General features: G+C 33.6%; 1 non-coding gene and 1 pseudogene across 1 annotated transcript; both read right to left on the bottom strand.

The window, feature by feature from the left end:
- Nucleotides 1–6953: 6953 nt before the first annotated feature.
- LOC148956209 (U1 spliceosomal RNA) lies at nt 6954–7126 on the bottom strand (annotated as a pseudogene).
- Nucleotides 7127–7847: 721 nt separating this feature from the next.
- On the bottom strand, nt 7848–8031 carry LOC148956208 (U2 spliceosomal RNA). The gene has a single exon (XR_016142569.1). It is a non-coding gene; the product is annotated as a U2 spliceosomal RNA (small nuclear RNA).
- Between the last annotated feature and the right edge of the window lie 583 nt (nt 8032–8614).

Here is an 8614-nt window from a genome sequence, read left to right as displayed (position 1 = left end):
TAAGAGAAAGGTAAGCGCTCACAAAGAGGGACAAGAACCTAACTACCAAATATTTTATTTTGTCTCCTTTGTCTTCTTTGATTATAGTTTTCACATGTCCCTTTCTTTTTACGAGTTTATTATAGTCCCAAAGATTTACACATTGAAGATACAAACGAATTGTATATTTCCTAATTCTGTTACTAGAATGTGATGCAAATTCCCAGTAAGTTATTAATTTCAATTAAACAAATTTCAAGCTTTAAGGATTTATGAAGGGAAGAAACCAAAATACATTATCTTGGTCACGCCATCTGCTAGAAACGTTTTTATTGAATAATTTTATAATATAGAAATTTTTGAAACTCAAAATCACTAGATTAAGATGAAATTGCCTATGCATAATGCCTCTCGTAATGGTTGTGTTATCCACCACAACCTGGTAAAGAATGTACTTTAACCTATTTTAACCCAAATTTGAAAACATATTTTGATAAAAATTGTTCACTGAGAAATATTCGTCATTTGAGGCTGAGTCAGGAATGGTAACCGTCATTTCTATTAATCTTAGTGGTGAAAGTTTATTGCGCAAACAAACTTATGGGAATTTGAAAAATAGCCCAATACACCGTAATAATTGGTTGGTTCGAAAATAAAATTTCGCCACTAGGATTACCATAGCCAAGAAACCTATTTAGAAGAATTGCAGAACTCCAACTTGAGCAAAAATTAAAATGACTTTTTTAATAAGAAACAATGATGTCTCGCCTTTTCATCATTAGGTATATGAAGGGGGTTGCCTCCTCCTCAACACCTCGCTCTTTACACTAAAGTTTGAATTTTGTTCCAATTCCTTAAGAACGACTCACGAAACACAAGGAACGTTTATTTGCAACGATATGACGTTTTTTTAAAAGTACTAAGAAACTTTAGCGTAAAGAGCGAGGTGTTGAGAAAGAGGTAATCCCTTTCATATTCGTAATAATTTCTGTTCGTTTTAAGTTTTAATGTTGCTCCTTACTTTCAGTTGAAAAACCTTCTTTTTTATTTAATCTTCATAAAACCTCTGAATAGAATATAATCTGATAATAATAATAATCTATTTCTAATCTATTTCTAATAATAATCTGTATATATATATATATATATATATATATATATATATATATATATATATATATATATATATATATATATATATATATATATATATATATATATATATATATATATATATATATATATATATATATATATATATATATATATATATATATATATATATATATATATATATATATATATATATATATATATATATATATATATATATATATTGTTGCGAGCTGTCTTTCTTTCAGAAGTGGTCGACTATGAAAACATAGTGCCTTACCTCATCATCAAAATTTTACTTTATATACGCAAAAAAGGGGAAAAAAGGCAATCTTTGGTTTTTGAGCATAGATTGCTTTCGGAAGGGCTACATAATGGTTTGAGAATCGTGGAACCTTATCTGATTGTTTGTAGGGGTGTATCTGCAGCAAACTGTATATTTCTTTCTTAGTTCCGATTTCATGACCAGGATGGCTTCAATCCTTTATTTTTCAGCCTGTTTTGCATTTCAGTCTTAAAAACACTCATCCAAGAAAAAATTCTTTCGAAGTTTGCGTTCAAATGCAGTAGGGACAGGGCCCTCCTGGCTAGTTCGGCAATATCTAAAAAACTCCTTCGTCAGCGAAGTTATTCGTTTTTCTCCACATCAAATATGTAGTCATTTTGATCGAGTCTTCCTTTCTGGAGTCACTAAAATCATTTGGCAGCTTGCACCACCCGGAGTCAGTTCAGTTCTTGCATGAGACTTGGAAACCTGTTCACTACTACACTTAGTGGTGAAATATTTTTTCTTTTGGTTCCTGGAGCCATTTTGGCATTTAAAAACTGAAGAGACTTCAAAAATGATCACCGTCCCCACAACCTTCCTTGCAAATTTTTCAGCAATCTTTGGTTTCTCAGCTGTACACAGAGTTGGCAGATAATTAGACCGAATGGCAAATACATTTCAAAAGCCTCAAGTTTGTTTTATTTTTTGATGAGATGTTATAACTTGATCTACATTTTCTTAGATAATGCTATCCTAAGGAGAATAATGCTTGGATGCTTCCTAATTATGCTATATTCAACATAAGTATGCTACGTCTGGCAACACTGACCCTATTCGATATTAAGTTGATAAGTCAGATATTTGCCCCTCAGAACTCAACCGATGAATTTTGTTTATATTAAAAGTTAACTTTTTAATTATTTAACTGAGTCAAGCTGATACCCAGACTCAGAGTTACCATCTCTTCGGAAATCAGCTTTTAAACAATTGTAATAGATTATTACTGTTGTTACAAAAGTTAATAAATTAAGAATCACATTATAGTCATTACTAGCTCATCATTGCTAGTTTTTTGGGTTTTTTTTTAATGAAGTTGTGAGACAGAGTCAAACTTTAGCGTAAAGAGCGAGGCGTTAAGGAGGGGACAGCCCCTTTCATATACGCAATAATTTCTGTTCGTTTTAAGTTTTAATGTCGCTCCTTACTTTCAGTTAAAAAAAACTTGTTTTTTTATTTAATCTCTGAACGTTTTTGAATTAATGCAGCTTTGATTTTGGCTCACCGTACATGAATAATTAAAACAAAATTTTCATAATAATTTTACTTTTTTTGGCTAAATGGCTTTCTCGAAATTTTTTTGTGACATAACTTTCGAATTAACTTACGTAACGAACTTCTGTATTCGTATATTTTTATAACATGTTTTAGGGGGTTCGCCCCTTAGTCAATTAGTCAAAAAAATTCTGTTCCAATTCTTTATGAATGACCCCTTAATCACAAAAGCCGTTAGTTAGAATAAATAGCTCTGATGAAAGTACAAAAACAACCTTAGCGTATAGAGCGAGGTCATGACTAGGGGGCAAACCCAATCATATACGTAATAATTTCTTGTCGATTTAAGTTTCGATGTTGCTCCTTACTTTCAGTCGAAAATTTTTTTTTTTATGTAATTTCTGATCCTTTTTTTAAATAACGCTGGGAAATCCGGCGCCACCTTCATAGCAATATCCCTTCCCCCATGAAAACTTCCTCCATGGAAAGACCTTTCCACGCAACCTCCGACCCATCCCCACCCCCAACTAATAGATAAAATCCCCCCTGACAACTTCTTTATATTTCCAAATAACCCATACTGTATGTATACATTGGGCAAAGTTCATAACTTGTACACCTTCCCCCAGGGACTGTGGGGGATTAAGTCATCCTCAAAGACATAGTTATTGTATTTTTCGACCATGCTGAACAAAATGGCTGTCTAAAAATTATATTGAGTGACCTTGGGAAAAAATGAGCGTGGGAGGGGGCCAAGTTGCCCTCCAAGTTTTTTGGTCACTTAAAAAGGGCACTAGATCTTTTAATTTCCGTTTGAATGAGCCCTCTCACGATATTCTAGGACTACTGGATTGATATGATGACCCCTGAGAAAAACAAAAAATCAAACAAATAAACACGCATCCGTGATCTGTCTTCTGGCAAAAAAATACAAAATTCCACATTTTTGCAGATAGGAGCTTGGTACATAAATAGTAGGGTTTTCTGTTACGCTGAATCTGATGGTTTGATTTTCATTAGGATTCTACCACTTTTAGGGGACGTTTCCCCCTTTTTTGAAAATAAGGCAAATTTCTTCAGGCTCGTAACTTTTGATGGGTTTGACCAAGTTTGATGAAACTTATATATTTGAAATCAGCATAAAAATCCAATTCTTGTGAGGCATCTACTGATATCAAAATTCTGTTTTTTAGACTTTCGGTTACTATTGAGCAGGGTCACTCCTTACTTACAGTTCGTTACCACGAACTGTTTGAAAAGCTTCTTTTAGCTACACAATTAAAAAACTTCATAAAAGACTTTCAAAATGAGGAAGTGTTTTAGACAAAGCAAATGGAAGGCAAAGCAAATTTTAGACAAAGCAAAATGGAAAGCAAAGGAAGTGTTTTAGACAAATATTGAATGCAAAGGTAAGCTTATGAAGTCATAAAATAATGCAAATTTAAAACCATCAAAAATTATTGATTTGCCATTTAATCTTTCCAGGAAATACTTAGTGTTTCGAGGAATATGTTCCCCTCTCCCTTTAACCCTAAGTCTTCTATAGTTGTTAGTGTCATTTGTGTGTTTATTGAAAAGTACGTATGTGTATCTTAAAAAAAATACTATTTAAAAGCAGGGGCTTAGATCCAGTGTTTTTATTAGTGGGGCAAGAGGGGTCTCCATCCAGAGAGTTAAGGGGCATGGGGTATATAATAATTTTTTCTCCGAATTATTGGGGATAAAATGCCCCCCCCCCCCCAAGCAACGCCACTGTTCAAAAGCAAAATGATTGGGAACGCGTGATAAAAATAAATTCAATGTTTAATATTTGGAGAGTCAAGGGGCATGGGTAATATAGTAATTTTTTTTCTCCGAATTAATGAGGAATAATTTACCCCTTGCCCTCCTCCCATACGACGCCACTGTTCAAAAGCAAAATGACTGGGGAAAAGTGATAAAAATAAATTGAATGTTTAATATATAATGATATTAATTTCTGATAATCTCAGCAATTCAAGATTGAAGATTTTATTTAGTGGGCTTTTTCCGCTGGAAAGCTTTATTTTTAGCTATACCATATAAAGTTTCATAAGAGATTTTCCAAAATAGAAGTTTTTCAGACAAAAGTAAAGGGAAATATTAGATAGTAAGGTAAGCTTGTGAAGTCATAACATAATGCAAATTTAAAACTAGTAGAAATAGTTATTTTGCCATTTAAGCTTTCCTGGAAATAATTAGGGTTTCTTGCAATGTATTCTCCTATCCCTTTAGCCGAAAGTCTTTTATAGTTGTTAGAGTCATTTGTGGTTTATTGAAAACTACGCATGTGTTAAAAAAAGGAGAAAAACACTATTCAAAAGCAGGAGCGTAGGTCCAATGTTTTTATTAGGGAGGCAAGAGGGGTCTCCATCCGGATAGTCGAGGGGCGTGGGCTATATACTAATTTTTTCTCCAAGTTATTGGTGGAAAACTCCCCCCCCCCCTGAAGCAACGCCACTGTTCAAAAGCAAAATGACTGGGAATAAGTGATAAAAATAAATTGAATGTTTAATATATAATGATAGTAATTTGTGAAAATCTCAGCAATTCAAGATTCCATTTTAACAGTAATTCCTCATTGGTATATATTCTAATTATTGAAAAATGTTTAAAATATATTTTATGTTTAGGAAAGTGTAAGAGGTGCAGTAGGCTTTTGAAGGTTTACGGCTGGGAGCAGTGGCGTAGCGTAATTTGTCAAAATCCTGGGGGTTGGAGGGGGGGGGGTTGGAGCCAATTTTCCTAAATGAAGTGACAATGACAGTGAATCTCAGCAATTCAAGATTCCATTTTAACAGTAATTCCTCATTGGTATATATTCTAATTATTTAAAAATGTTTAAAATATATTCTATGTTTAGGAAAGTGTAAGAGGTGCAGTAGGCTTTTGAAGGTTTACGGCTGGGAGCAGTGGCGTAGCGTAATTTGTCAAAAACCTTAGGGGTGGGGGAGGGGGGGGAAGGGTCGGTTGGAGCCAATTTTCCTAAATGAAGTGAAAATGACAGTGAAACTGAAAAATGAGTAATATATTAGCATAAAGACAAAGATATACAAAAGAAAACTGACCTGTTTCTCTGGATACTTATATTATGCAGGCTTATCATAATTTTGACAATATTTTTTTGCAGAAACTAAATTTCAGCTAAAGGGCAAACTGAGGTCTGAGGGGGACAGTCGGCCCCTGCCCCATAGCAAATTACGTCCCTCGCTGGGTGGGAGGGGGGTGAGTTGACTTGAGTATTAAAACAAAGTCCTAGTAAATCCTAATTGGTGCTTTAATAAGATTTGGAAGCAATAAAGAAGCAATTCATGGGCAACTTTAATAACATGGTACTAAAACTACACCCGCAGAAAATAACATAAATATTCAGTAATCAAACTCAGAAATAATCGTAATTCAACTGAGTGGTCGATCAATTGATATAGCAATGCGCCCCCCTATTTAAATCTTCCAAGAAGTTTAACGGTAATGAAGGAATTTTTTGTTTGATATGTTGCCAACGCAATTGACTTGATGAGATGTGTAGTGATCAAGGGCATTTCACTTTTTAAGAATAGCCTCTGTGACTTAATCTAAATTTCAGCAATTTGATTCGAATCCTAACTCAATTTAAAAAACAGTATTTAATAATTACAGACGATTTTCAAAACAAAATGCATCGGGAATTCAATCAGTTGAGGCAATTTGGTTCTTGTCTTGAATCCAATAAACACGCGATAAGTGAAGTTTCGTTAATGTTAATGAAATAAAACAAAATAGGATAAAAACATAATATAGAAACAAATACGGGCTATATATTTGCACATTAGGGAGGGGGGGGGGGTAAAGCATACCATATATTAAATACATAACCTAACCTAACATAAGTACCTTTTTTGCCCCTTCAACCCCAAAAAAAAACAAAGTTTAAATCTTTGTCACAGAGTGAACAACAACTCAATAGCTAGCGGAAACCTGTTTTCAAATGGTATCTTTAAAATTCTCTATGCGGGTCTTCGCATGTTTATCGGATTCAAGACAAGTACCAGTAATTTAATTTAATTATGGCGACTGGTCATTGATACCATCATTTGCTTTAACACAAGACTAAGAAAAAAAATATGTTTATTGAAGAGATGTTTTGGAGAAAATTCCAAACCATTTTCTATAGAGTATACGCTCAACTCTCTCATATACCTTGGATTTTAGGCACAATTCTTCCGTAATATTTCAAACATGTAAGTGTATACTTTTTCCTTTCAACTGCAAAATTTTTGACGCATAAAAGGGCCCAAAGGAATTTTTTTTTTCATTATGTGGACAGGGGTCCGCTTGAACGCAGTACCCCACTACCAAAAACTACGCTGTTAAGTTACCCCCATTTGGGGTAGATCAACTAGTCACAGGGGTCAACCAATCCGAAATGCAATGGAAAGACCTCACCCAGGGAGCGCCTCCTTCATGATCAAGGTATATTCCCAGCCAGGTAAGCATGATTAGTCGCAGTCTAATATTTTAGTGATATCTTCCGACATAAATCCGTTTGCTTTGAATGCCACTTATAGACTCCAATTAATGAAACAGATGCAGGTGTACAAAACTTTTTTACATCAATGCATAAAGTCTCTAAATATTTTTGAAAATAGCAATGCAATATTATATTTTCATATGCAAACATCTTAATCGTTTGAATGCACATTTAGCTTTTTGAGTAAAGAAAATCAGGGGTTTCTCACTCCGTGATCAGTATGACTGAATAGTCGAAACTTTAATTTGTGAGAGCCCAATGGCCGTCTTACTGATTATGGCAATTCTTTTTTCGCTAATAATCAAAGGAGGCTTTAGTCATTACTACTACTACTAATATCTGACCGCTGAACCAATTCATCTGAGGCCAAAAACAATCGCTTCAGCAATTTTACTCGAATCTTGGTTCAATTTGAATTTCAGCAGCTAAAAATTAAGGACTATTTTCAAAAAAGATGCATAGGGACTTCAGTCCAGTTTGGGCACTTTAATTATGGTGAGTGGTCATTGGCTTCTTTATCATTAAATTTTGTAAATTATATACAATTTTCTCCTTTTATTTCAGAAGAAAATTATGATTTTTTACATATTCAGGGGGTAGGAAACTACCAGTGTGGTTTCTATTAAATTTGAAAAGCGTATTATTCGCATAATTGATTAGGCTTCATGGACTTTAGTTTCCTCTCGAAAGAGGTGTACCACCCTAAGGTACTGCAATATCGTGCCAAGACGCAGGGGGAACGGAGCAAGCCCCGACATCCCTCCGGTCTCCGACATTCAGTTTATTTTTCTAGGCCCCATTTAGGGACCGTAAATCGTATCAGATTTTAAGCTAATAAAAACAGATATACACCCTTATTAATTCAACGGCTCGACCGATGAATTTTGTTTATATTAAAAGTTAACATTTTAATTACTTAACTGATTCAAGCTTATATCATAAATCAGAACTACCATCTCTTCGGCAATTAGCTTTTCAAAAATTGTAATAGTTTTGTGAGTAGGTGATTTAAATTTATAAAAATTAAGGATCGGTTTATAATCACTGCAAGGAAGGAATACACTCTATTGATTAATTTAGTTTTTTCTATTATTATTATTATTCCAATAGCTTAAAAAAGCTTTTAAATATTATTAGAAGTTACAAAATCTTTCCCAAGTTATACTTTAAGGATATAAAGCACAATAATACATGTAAAAGCATAATAAACCCATATTATTGAAATTTCAGAGCTGAAACATCTATGATGCAACATTTACGAAACATATAAATGCTGCTTAGACATTCACTATGTATTTTTTTTTTATTATTTATGGGGTTATCACTTGCCAAAAAAAGGGCAATGAAAGTGCCCAAAATTTATGACAAAAACTCCTTCTTTCGAATCAATTTTACTCGAATCTTAAAGCAATTTTACTCGTATCTTGGTTCAATTTAAATTTCAGCAGTTAATA

The sequence above is a fragment of the Artemia sp. Qi Xiang Cuo genome, chromosome 1 (genome assembly GCF_049724085.1).
Source record: "Artemia sp. Qi Xiang Cuo chromosome 1, ASM4972408v1, whole genome shotgun sequence".
NCBI classification, from domain to species: Eukaryota; Metazoa; Arthropoda; class Branchiopoda; order Anostraca; family Artemiidae; genus Artemia; species Artemia sp. Qi Xiang Cuo.
This window is presented reverse-complemented; position numbering and strand designations above follow the sequence as displayed.